The 10,786-nt window shown below is 34.4% G+C and overlaps 1 long non-coding RNA gene across 1 annotated transcript in view; it reads right to left on the minus strand.

The window, feature by feature from the left end:
• Positions 1–10,514, minus strand: part of LOC125618522 — a 47,159-nt gene extending 36,645 nt beyond the window's left edge. The window contains exon 1 of the long non-coding RNA XR_007349859.1: positions 10,200–10,514. This is a non-coding gene — a long non-coding RNA (uncharacterized LOC125618522). The remainder of the gene's footprint in view (positions 1–10,199) is intronic.
• Between the last annotated feature and the right edge of the window lie 272 nt (positions 10,515–10,786).

A 10,786-nucleotide genomic window follows, 5' to 3' on the forward strand; every position in this document is an offset into this window, starting at 1 on the left:
AAAAAAAAAAAAAAGAGAGAAGTCTTTCAAACTCATCTGTCTTCATCCGCTGACTATGTTAAACCAAATGTTGCTTTGAGTAAATATTTTACTTTTGGATACTAATCATCCAATCTTGAAATAACACGCAGTTCACAAACACAAGTTGGAAATAGTTCAGGAGGATAGCAATCTGAGATATCTAACCAAGGTATGTTAGTTCTTTTTCCTCAGGCATTAATATTTTGACTTAAGTTTTAAATTGAATCTAGGTATCTCTTGATATAGTGCTACCCCAATCATTTAATAAGTAAGGAAACTAAAGGAGGGAAGACCCATTTAAACTTACCTGCATATATTGAAGTTTTCTCTCCTATAGACAATGTTTTAAGATAACAGGTGCCAGTAAAGGCACTGGTGGAGATTTACACTGAGATACTCAGACAGAAACAGGGGCGTTGAGGAAAGAAGTCTGTAAGAGCATGCATGAGCACTTCGTTTATGCAAATATGTAGTAATACTGTATGCAAATAAGAACCTCAGTTTCAGGACACTTTTTTAAAAAAGGCATTTGCTTCTTTTTAATGATACTGCTAATATTTTCTTAGTACACCAAACTGAAGAGAATTTTTGTATTTCTCTAAAATATTTCAAAATGAGCATTCTTATAATATAAAATGGGAGTCAGGAATAAGAAAACAGATATCCATGCAAGAAGCTAACTATAATACATAGTTCTTTGTAAGAGAATAAAATGGGAAAAACAGAGCATATGCTAAACTATAATGTTTTAACCATATTATCAATTCCTTTGTGTAACATGAAAACAGTTAAATTTTAAAAGGCTCAATTCTAAAGAACAGAGATGAAAGGGAGACAAGGGGCATATTTTCTCAATATTTGCAGCCATGGAAATTAGTTGAGGCAAGGAGAAAAATCGTTTAAGTGAAATCCTTGTAGTTAATCAACATCATGGTTTTTCAAATTAAAAATATAGAAGGATATATTGTTCCATTTCCAATAATTTAAAGATAAATTTTAAAACAGCTAGTTAGGAACTGAAGCATAAAAATAGAAATACAAAAAAAATGATCTACACCGCACCCCCCCCCCAAAAAAAAAGAAGAAGAAGAAAGAAAGATGACCTAACAATTCTGAAATAGGAATTACTTCTATAGCCAGAGGGAAATCAGAATATGGGAAAGGAACTGGGAATGAAGTTTATTCTGCTTAGCTTTTATCCTAGCTAAAAGTAATATTTGTATATCACTCCTCCAGTGAAATTGTAAAATCATTTTTTGGTCAGAAGTTAGAGGTTTAATTTTCTTCAGAATTCAAAAACATATTTAAAATGAATGAATTTATGTTATTTAGAAAATTATGTGCTAAGCAAAACATTTAGCAGAAAAACTAAACAAAATCCTAAATCTTTTTAATATAGTTCAATACTTGCATAACTTTATTTCTCCCTTTTATTTTATATGGCTAATTTTGAGTCATTTAATGCTTTATGTATATGAGATGTCATTGCATTTAGAGGCATAAACATGACTATTTTATTCAAATATAAATTAATATGTATAAATAAATTTTGTTTTTATTTATCAAATATGTAAATAGATAAATTTAATTTTAGAATGCTGTAGTTAAAACCTTTAGTAAAGTTTTACTAAGAAGGCAGAGTATTGTGTTTTTTTTAGTTACTTAATGCAATTTTAAAAATACAATTAGTCCATTAAAATATACACCTGTAGCATTAGAGCGTCATGGATTGCTGTAAGTTAATATATGTCTGAATATTTAAAGAAATCACTCATTTTCTATATCCACTGCAAAGAGATTAGTGTAGATGGAAATCACCTAGATATATTCTTAGAAAATGTACCCATCTGTTTTAGCTGTAAGTTATACTTGAATAGCCTTAGTTATAGCCTAAAGAAGAGGTCTAGTCACTGTTATTAATTATAAAGAAAGTTGGCATAAGTTTACAGATTTTGCTAAAATGGGAGCATCATAACTACAGGGTTACTTTCTACGCTTTACATACTGGGTTCATTCACACTTGGAAACTTGCACATATTGTCCAATCAGGGTAAAGCACTTGCAAAATGTTGCACCTGGAACAGGGAGGAACGAGGAGGGCAAAGGTCAAAACCAGGCCTTAATAAGCATAGACTAAACAGACTTTAGACTCAGTGAAAAGTCCAGACGACCCCTGCAGCGTCATCTTACAGCTCTGATTTTCCTCTTTTCAACGTGGAGTATAATCCATAAATACAACCAAGTCACTAGCCGCTTGGTCTCTCTGGCTTGGTTTTTATCTTCCAGATTTTCCCCCCCTTCCTCTTCACAAAGATTCTAAAAATTAACCCTTTTCTATCCTCAGACTGACCAAGAATGAATTTCTTCTTTGTAGTCATTGTTGTTAGTCTTAAATTTCTAACTCCTAGTCTAAGAGGCACTTGGCAGAGTGGCTCATAAAAACCAGAGTAGTGGTTTAGTGTTTCATTTTCTCCCAATGTATTTGCAATAATATCCTGGTAGATGACTAATAGTAACATGGAAATCCAACTATTATACAAATCAGTGAAATAGGCCTCTTTTAGGAATGCTTCTACAAAAATGGACTTAATTTTTAAAACCTTAAAAGGAAATTTTGCTCATTTCTGGTGTTCTGTCACAAATGGGTTACATTTATATATGGGTTTCTAGATAATTCACATGCATGATGAAAATGTGCAGAGCATTTTTGTCATATTCTCTTAATTTCGTATTATCTGATACATTTACACTCTCATATTTTTATGGACATAATCCCTTTTTCATGCTTTTGCTTTCTTGTTCTACTCCAACGTTTGCTGAAAGAGACGTCAGTCCCTTTTAACTTAAAACACTAATTTTCCTGAAGGAAATAAATCAAGTATGAACTGCAAGAGTAAGTCGAGTTCAGCCCAACTGTATTGGTTGAGGGAAGCCTTCCCCACTCAAGTGGGCTCACTTCACTGCTCCAAGTGAGAACTGCCCAGTCAAATTCAATGTCATCATATTATTCTGTTTACAACACTGCGGATTTTCAGAATGCCAAAGACATCTGCATCTGTCCCTACATTTATCCTCAGGCTACCCTGTGAGCCCCACTTCCTTTGCAGTTAAAAATACAAAATTAGAAAAACAACAACAACAGAAAAAGCACCAGCTCTGCGTGTGAATCATAAGCTGCACAATTAAGGATGAGGCAAAGTCCTAACAAAGCAGAAATGGCAGAGAGCAGAGCACACTGGGTGGGGAGGCTTCAACTCTCAAGAAGGTGCTAAGGTCTGGGAAAGGTCCTTACGAAGGAGCATGAAAACAGACAAAAATAGAGCTCAAGGGGACCTAAGTTTCTCAAAGACTCTGTCCCTGTCTCAGGCTGATCACCACAGCCTTACAGAACAGGAAAGGAGAGATGGCAAGGGCACACATTTTGCACAGCTGCAAAACTTCCATAACTGACCATAATTTCTCCTTTGCTGTTCACCTAAAAGAATCAGGAAGCATGAAGACAAACAGAGTAGGAAACCTCACTCATGACCCCACACAAATGAGAAGACCAAAACTCATTTCAATGATAAAGAAAAAAAGAGTGGTTCATTTTTATTTAACACATGTGATTATCCATGATCCTAGAGAATCAAGGCCTGTCCATTTTCAAGAGTAACAGAAAAGAAAAAACAGAAGTAACCTAGAGTTTTATTTCTTATTTAAATCTGTTCTGAACAACCTAGGCTCAATCATCTGAAATTACAATACTAATGTAATCTCAAATCATTTTCCCCAAGATCCTACTATCCATCATCTCCTGTGTACAGGTTTAGATTCATTAGTAATTAAAATATGCTGCTTTAAAAATAAATTTAATTTAGAAGTATTTATAATTTAATACCTTAGATGCTACATTATTATTGGATTCTTTTGATGTTATTGTTTATACTTTTTGATCTCTTAGGTTTCTAAACATCTTACTCATTGTGGGAAGGAGAACAAGGAATTGGTTAAGTCACTGCCATATATTTGTTTTCCAAATTGATTTTTATCATTCATAAATCAGTGGGAAAATCATCTAATATGAGAAGTATTGAACAATATAGATAATTAAAGGTATGATGATTATTCTTATATGTGGCATTACAGGTAGAAATTTAAATTACACAAAGTTCATAAAGAATTGATTTCATAGTTGGCGGCTTGGAACATGATTTCAGAATTGTGAATTCCATAGGCAATCAAGATCAACTTTTGTATATTCTTTATCCAAAGGAATTCTAATTAGTTTTACCATTTATAAGACTTGCAGTTTTCAAATAACTGTAGTAGTGTGGCTTTTGATAAAGAAACACTTTTTTTTGACAACTAATAGATTTGCTTAAAAAGTTACCTGAATAATGTGTGGCAAAGAATTACAAATGAAAAGCAGTGTTACTATGAGACCAGTTTAATATTTTCAATGACATTGATAATTGACTTGGAATTTAAATCATTTCTGTTATACATTTTAAAATATGAACCTTTGGATCATGTTTTCTCCTAATTTTATTGTTCACACTAATGTATTAAAATCAATTAATTTCATCTCTCACTTGTACAATTATAAAATTAAATTTTTATAAGAGAACATTGTTAACTGTAGTAATAAATAAAAAGTAATCAATTGAGTCAAGGATTTGTCAAAGAGGGATTGCAGGTGTAACTCAGTGGTAATAGCATGTACCTATCGTGTGCAAGCACCTAGGTTGGATCCTCAGCACTTCCCAAAATATAATAATAATAATAACAATTTGGCAAAAAGAAAAGTACCTGGAAAGTTTGGTGCCAGTTTTAAATTATACATAATTCACTGAATTACATGCCATATGCAGATCACCTTCTACTTTTGATATGTTTTAGTAGTTCAAATTGAAATAAAATCTCTGGAAAAAATATTTTCTTCATATAAATTATACACACAGTGGACCAAGAAGCTTAGATAGTGAGTATTTTCATGGTGAATTTAAAATGCATACATATTTTCCAATAATGTGAGTTTAGTTCAGTGACAAGGGAAATAAATTTAGCATCATCATTCTTTCATCTTAAATCACCATTATGTTAATGTTTTAATATATTTTTAACCTGTAAATTTCTCATGAGCAAGTTGAAGCTGTGTAAGGCATGATAACATTTTTAAATTTTGTGACACCATGACAGAAACAGCTCATTCAATTTCCATTGAAGATGAATCCTGCATCTATATTAATATTACTAAAAAATAAATATTTTCAACTAGTTTATATTGTCTATTAAGAGTAAAGCACAAAGACAAAACTGAGGCAGTGAGCCTCACAATGCCTCCACTGATTTCTCCACTGGCCCTTCCTCTGCACATGGTCAATTAGAATTGAAAATCCTGTGCTGATTTCATTCGCTGGAATTTTTAAGCAGGTCAGGAAGAAAGATGTTATTGAAAGGAAAAGTCTCATCTAAATAAGAAAGGAGCACGTGACCATCTGGTCTTAGCTATACATATAAAAAGTTATTTCAGCTGAACTGCAGGCTTGCTGTTTTAAAAGATGTGCCAAAAATCAACCCTAAATCTGTTTACGGTAAAATATCCCAAATGTTTCCTTTTAAACCTCTAAATATGCAATATACAGTTCATTTCCTATCTGTGATTCATGAGCCCATTTGACCCCAGTGCCTCACTGAGTTTGCCTGGGTTTCAGGCAGTGGGACATTCAATCACTTTCTGACCTCTTTTCCGCCGTGGGGTACCTATAGGACCATGGTTCTTTTGAAAATTGTGAAAATAAATGTGATCATTTTCAGTCAGATTAATTTTGAGTGTTGTCTACATGTTGGCTTGGAGGAATAAAATTTGAAGCATGAAGCAGCTAGACCAGTTTCCCTTCTTTTCTTATTGCAACTTGAGGTTCCTGTGCATGCTTCTCTGCATAGTGCACAGGCGTCTGTCCACAATAATATCAGGCTCTATATCTCAAGGCTGAGCTTTAAAAAAAAAATTTCTCTTCTCATAAAGGACTATGACTATTGAGTCTACTTCTAGAAATCATCATCATAGTAAGAAACAAGAGAGATGTTTTTTATAATGACATTTTGTATTGTTTGCCAAAGCAGAGTCATACCTTTGGATATGATCAAAATATTTTTGATGAGAGGCATCTGCAATAATTACAACATCAGTACGTTAATTTACCCAATATCAGGGCATATCCCTCTGTTAGTAGAAACATAGCTTTTTGATATCACTATTCACATTTCATTGTATTAAAATATGTTAATATTCTAAAATATTTTGGAATCTCTTGTCATAATATAGTGCCAACAATTACTTTGGGTGATAAAGTTATATTCAAATTAATTATATATTATAAGCAGAATACATGCATGTGTAAGACAAACATGATCACAACTCAGCATATGCTAAAGAGTACAGGTTCTAGCTAAGTCTTCAGTTACATAATTAGATTAAGAATATTCTATGAAACACAGAATCTTGGTTTATTACTGACATAAGATATCCCTTGGTTGTGTTGGTACATCTCCTGTTTGTTCTGCCATTTCAAATAAATCATTACCATTGTGTAAGAAGAATAAACTGTACTATGGTAAATTGTTCTTTCTCTGTTATGCTTTGAAAAACCATTTGTTCTTGAATTGGCCTTACGTATTTAAACTATTTCAATCAAGTCCATTATCTTCTTGTCTTTGAAAGATGCCTTTTTAGTAACCTGTATCCCCACTGGGTAGTGTCATGCATTGTTTTTTAGAAAGTAGGTGAAATTCAAACCCAAATATTTATTAATTTTTTATCTTTGATGAAGAAATTACATAATTCATCATCAGGGCCAAAACTGCACTGTATGTTTGCAAGAACTGTTTGTGTAAAAATTAGTTAGGTCTAAGAATTTCTCAAAAAAGTTATTTATCAGTTCACAGTGTTGTATTTCTCTATAGAAATGTCACCTAACTTGTGTTACTTGTTTTTTTCTAAGTATAAAATATGTCAATTCTTGAAGTTTTGTACTTTTACCAACAATAGTAATATGAAAGCAAAATATTTTTAAACTTGTTTTAAAACAATGAAATAATACATCTGCACAATGAATCTCATTAGGTTTTGTGTTGACAAGTAAATAGTGTTGTTCATAGAAATAGACTTTGAAACTCTTTCCAATAAATCCTTTTTTAGTATGCAAAAATGAAGAAGCATTGAGAGCAAATTCCTAAACTTGAAAAATTGAGTATACAATACTTGGTATATAAGAAATACTACTACCAGTCATTCTGTATTAATGAAGATTAACTTAAATTACATTTCAGAACTTGGTAGTTAAGAGGCAGTATGGATATAAAATTGTTCTATATTTAGAACTCAAATTCAGCAATATGTTGTGGTTAAAGTATTAAACTTTCTTCTATTTGATTTAAGAAAAATGAAAAAAAAAGTGTACTTAAACATGTACAAGAATAAAAATCTGACCTCTTGTCTGGTGAGTGATTATTGAATGTAAGACCCGTAAAATAGGCTTAAAAAATTATACGCTGTACAAGTGCACAAAATTTTAATCCAACTATCATCAGATCCAGAGATATACCCCTGGAACAGCACAAGAAATGAGCATTACTTCTCAATCATTTGAATAAAATCATTCTTTCCTCAGAAACTAATAGTAAATGTGATTTAATGGTTTCAAAAATTTTAACAGCAAAGAAGAAATACCAAGTCATAATAAGAATCAGTTATTGTATCATTTTTATCCAAATGATTTTACAATGCTCACGCTTTCCACGTTCTATTCATATTGAAATTCAGCCACCTCTGAAATGTTCAACCTGCATATTAATAAGACCTCCTAAAACCAGGAAACTCTGTCCGACTACATATATCTTGATAAACATACCCATTTTGCCCCATGAACACATCTTCAAGAGTCAGAGAGCTACAAATAAAATAGTCCTTTCCTGTGGGTGTCGGTTAACCCCACAAACACATGAACTTCCTATAGGTCCACACCCAACAGACGCTGGTGATTAGGTGATTGAAAATGTTGCCCACAAAAGCAAAATTTTATATGTGATGACATCATCCAGCCAACCTGGGTTTCTCTGTGATATAATGATACACTTGCCTGGCTGGTGCTTATGTCTTGAGTGTATGTGTGAGAGGGAATGAGAGAGAGACAGAGGGAGAGAGAGAGAGCTTTTGGCAGAACAGCATCATCAAAAATGGTATAGAGCCTGCTGCAAGCTCTGCAGGAACCTTTCCACAGACCTTTGACTCTTCCCAGATTTCACACTGCTTAAGTTCCTTCAAAAATGCATTCCCCCCTTACAAGCAAATTATGTTTTGTTTAGTAAACACACTGTTAATCCTAAAATACCCTGATGGGATCTGTAGAGAGGAAATTTCTACACGACATGAGGCATATGTCTCTGTATAATATGGTGCAGGAGTTGCAGGATCCCCTGAGACCTGCCTTTGAGTGCATAAGACATCTTGGTCTTAAAGGTAACGAAAGGGTTAAAAACTGAGTCTGTCTAGGGTAAGAGAAAGGGGATATTGTTGTCTTTAATCTTTCCGCAGTATGTGTAAGACTTCCATCCCGGACCTGCACATAGCAGTGGAAGAGGCTCGGCATGCATTGCGTGCAAGCTCCTTGATTGTAGAAGAGGGAAAAAAACCTGGCTGGAGTCCAGACAGGCTGGAGCTCTGTTGATCATTATGTCTAGCCTTCAGGTGTCTCAGCACACAGTGGGCGGCGATGGGGGAGGTGTAGATAGCATGAGAGCAGACAAAGAAAAAAAAAATGGTGTATTTTAAAAAAGATTATATGAAAATTTGTGTCCAAGTTCTCCTTAAAAAACGATTCCTAACGTCGTGGACTTTTATAATTAGAACACAAGCTCTGCTCTGGCAGCTCCCTAAGCCATAATTAGTTATGTCTGGAGCCTTTGAATAATTCCTTTCAATAATTGATGGAGTTAATATTCTCTTTTAAAAATGGGGAGGGCAATGGGCTCTTATAAACTCTTTTTGTTGGAAGCTTTGTCATTCAAAGTCTTCATCAGTCACAATCACATTGATTACATTTGCCTTTTAATTTCTTATGAGACTTGACTTATAACTTTTTAAGGATTTGGATGATTCTAGAAGTAAAAGCATAATGCATTGCTAGATTACCCCAGCCGAATATAAAGAGAAAGCAGGGAATACATGAACATTCACCCCCCATTTGTTTCCAATTATTGTATTTTTTTTTCAAAAAACTGCTTTGTATGTTGCTTCTGTTTGAAACTCCATCAAAAAAAAAAATCTTACCATGAATGCAACTTAGATGCTAACCGTATCTTTTGCCTGCTAGCATGAAGAAATCCCAAATTATTTTAGTCTTCAAGCATTCTTCTATAAAGAAGCTTCCGCATGCTTCCTCCCCACCCCCATATCCTCACTCCACCCTATTAGGAATTAAAAAAAAAAAAAAAATCTTTATACATGGAAGGATGGATCCGAAGACAGAAAGCTGTCTTTTCTATCTATCTTTACACTGGCCACTTTCAGTCTCCTTCACTTGGTGCGGAGACTTCTTTTCACATTTTGTGGACAGAAACACTGAAACCAGTTGAGTTCCTATCATGATTATAAAATTAAAAGTGGTGGTTCAAAAAACAAAATCAAAAGAAAGCCCTGGCTTGAAGCCATTGTTCAGAATTTAAGAGCGATTTGCCTCCAAGTGTCTTAGCAGTCTTTCATAGCTAATTATAATAACTGTCAGATGTCCGGAAAGTCCACCGGTGCCCTTGTCAGTGGAGTCAGCAAAGTTTGTCTTTTATTTTTCCTGGGGACAGATCAAATCTGATTAGACATAAAGAGCAAAAAAGAAGTGAACTAAGTACATATGTGTGTGCCTTCATTTTTTCTTTTGAACAAAGCAGCACACTGGAGCAATGTTCTGGTGTGCAGCCTCCTGCAGCTACTCTTTGGAATGCCTGACTTTTATTTTTCATTCTTTCTCTCTAACATAATAAAAAACATGCAACAATTGCCCCCTCGAATATTTTCTTGCCCGTCGAATGCCTCGCGATCCACACAGGAAAGAGGACCCTCACAAATCTTCGAATATCGGATGCATATGACAGAAAACTATTTTAACCAGTCCACTTGACAGAAAGAAATGTATACTTACAATTTCAAAATGGTTATTTGCTCTAGTTCCTTGTCCCCGGAGGCAGAGCAGAGCCTTTGACCAGACTGTCCCTGATGCAGGTGCAGAATCCCTGTTTTTTCATGCCGGGGGAAGGGCAGAGAAGCGCTTCATAAAGTCCCTCGGAACTCAGCCACTTCTGCTCAGGCATCCCTTGCTCCTGTGGAAGCCGTACTATCTGCAGTTCTGAATTGAACTAAATTACAGCCCATGTGAAAGACAGGGGCAGGGAGTCATGTGAGAGATACTCAGCCACCCTATTGGCCACAAAGACATAGCTTAGGCATTCTGCCTTTTCCACTATTGGTGAATAGTTAAAACTGAAAGCATCTAGATCCTCCTCTTGAGCTTATTTGTCCTTTATGTGTGGAAGAATGACTGTAGGATTTTACAGTGACAGAATTAGTTAAGAAAGGGACTGAAGTCATCCTTCACTGAGACTAGTGGGAGGAGATTGGAAATTCAGTTATTTCAAGATTTTTTTTTTCTCTTTTTATCCCCTGCTCTGCAGTTTTGTCTGTGAATTGCCTGTCTGCTTGTCAGGGGGAAAAAAAATGTTGATTTTTTTC

The sequence above is a fragment of the Marmota marmota genome, unplaced genomic scaffold (genome assembly GCF_001458135.2).
Source record: "Marmota marmota marmota unplaced genomic scaffold, marMar, whole genome shotgun sequence".
Taxonomy (NCBI): domain Eukaryota; kingdom Metazoa; phylum Chordata; class Mammalia; order Rodentia; family Sciuridae; genus Marmota; species Marmota marmota.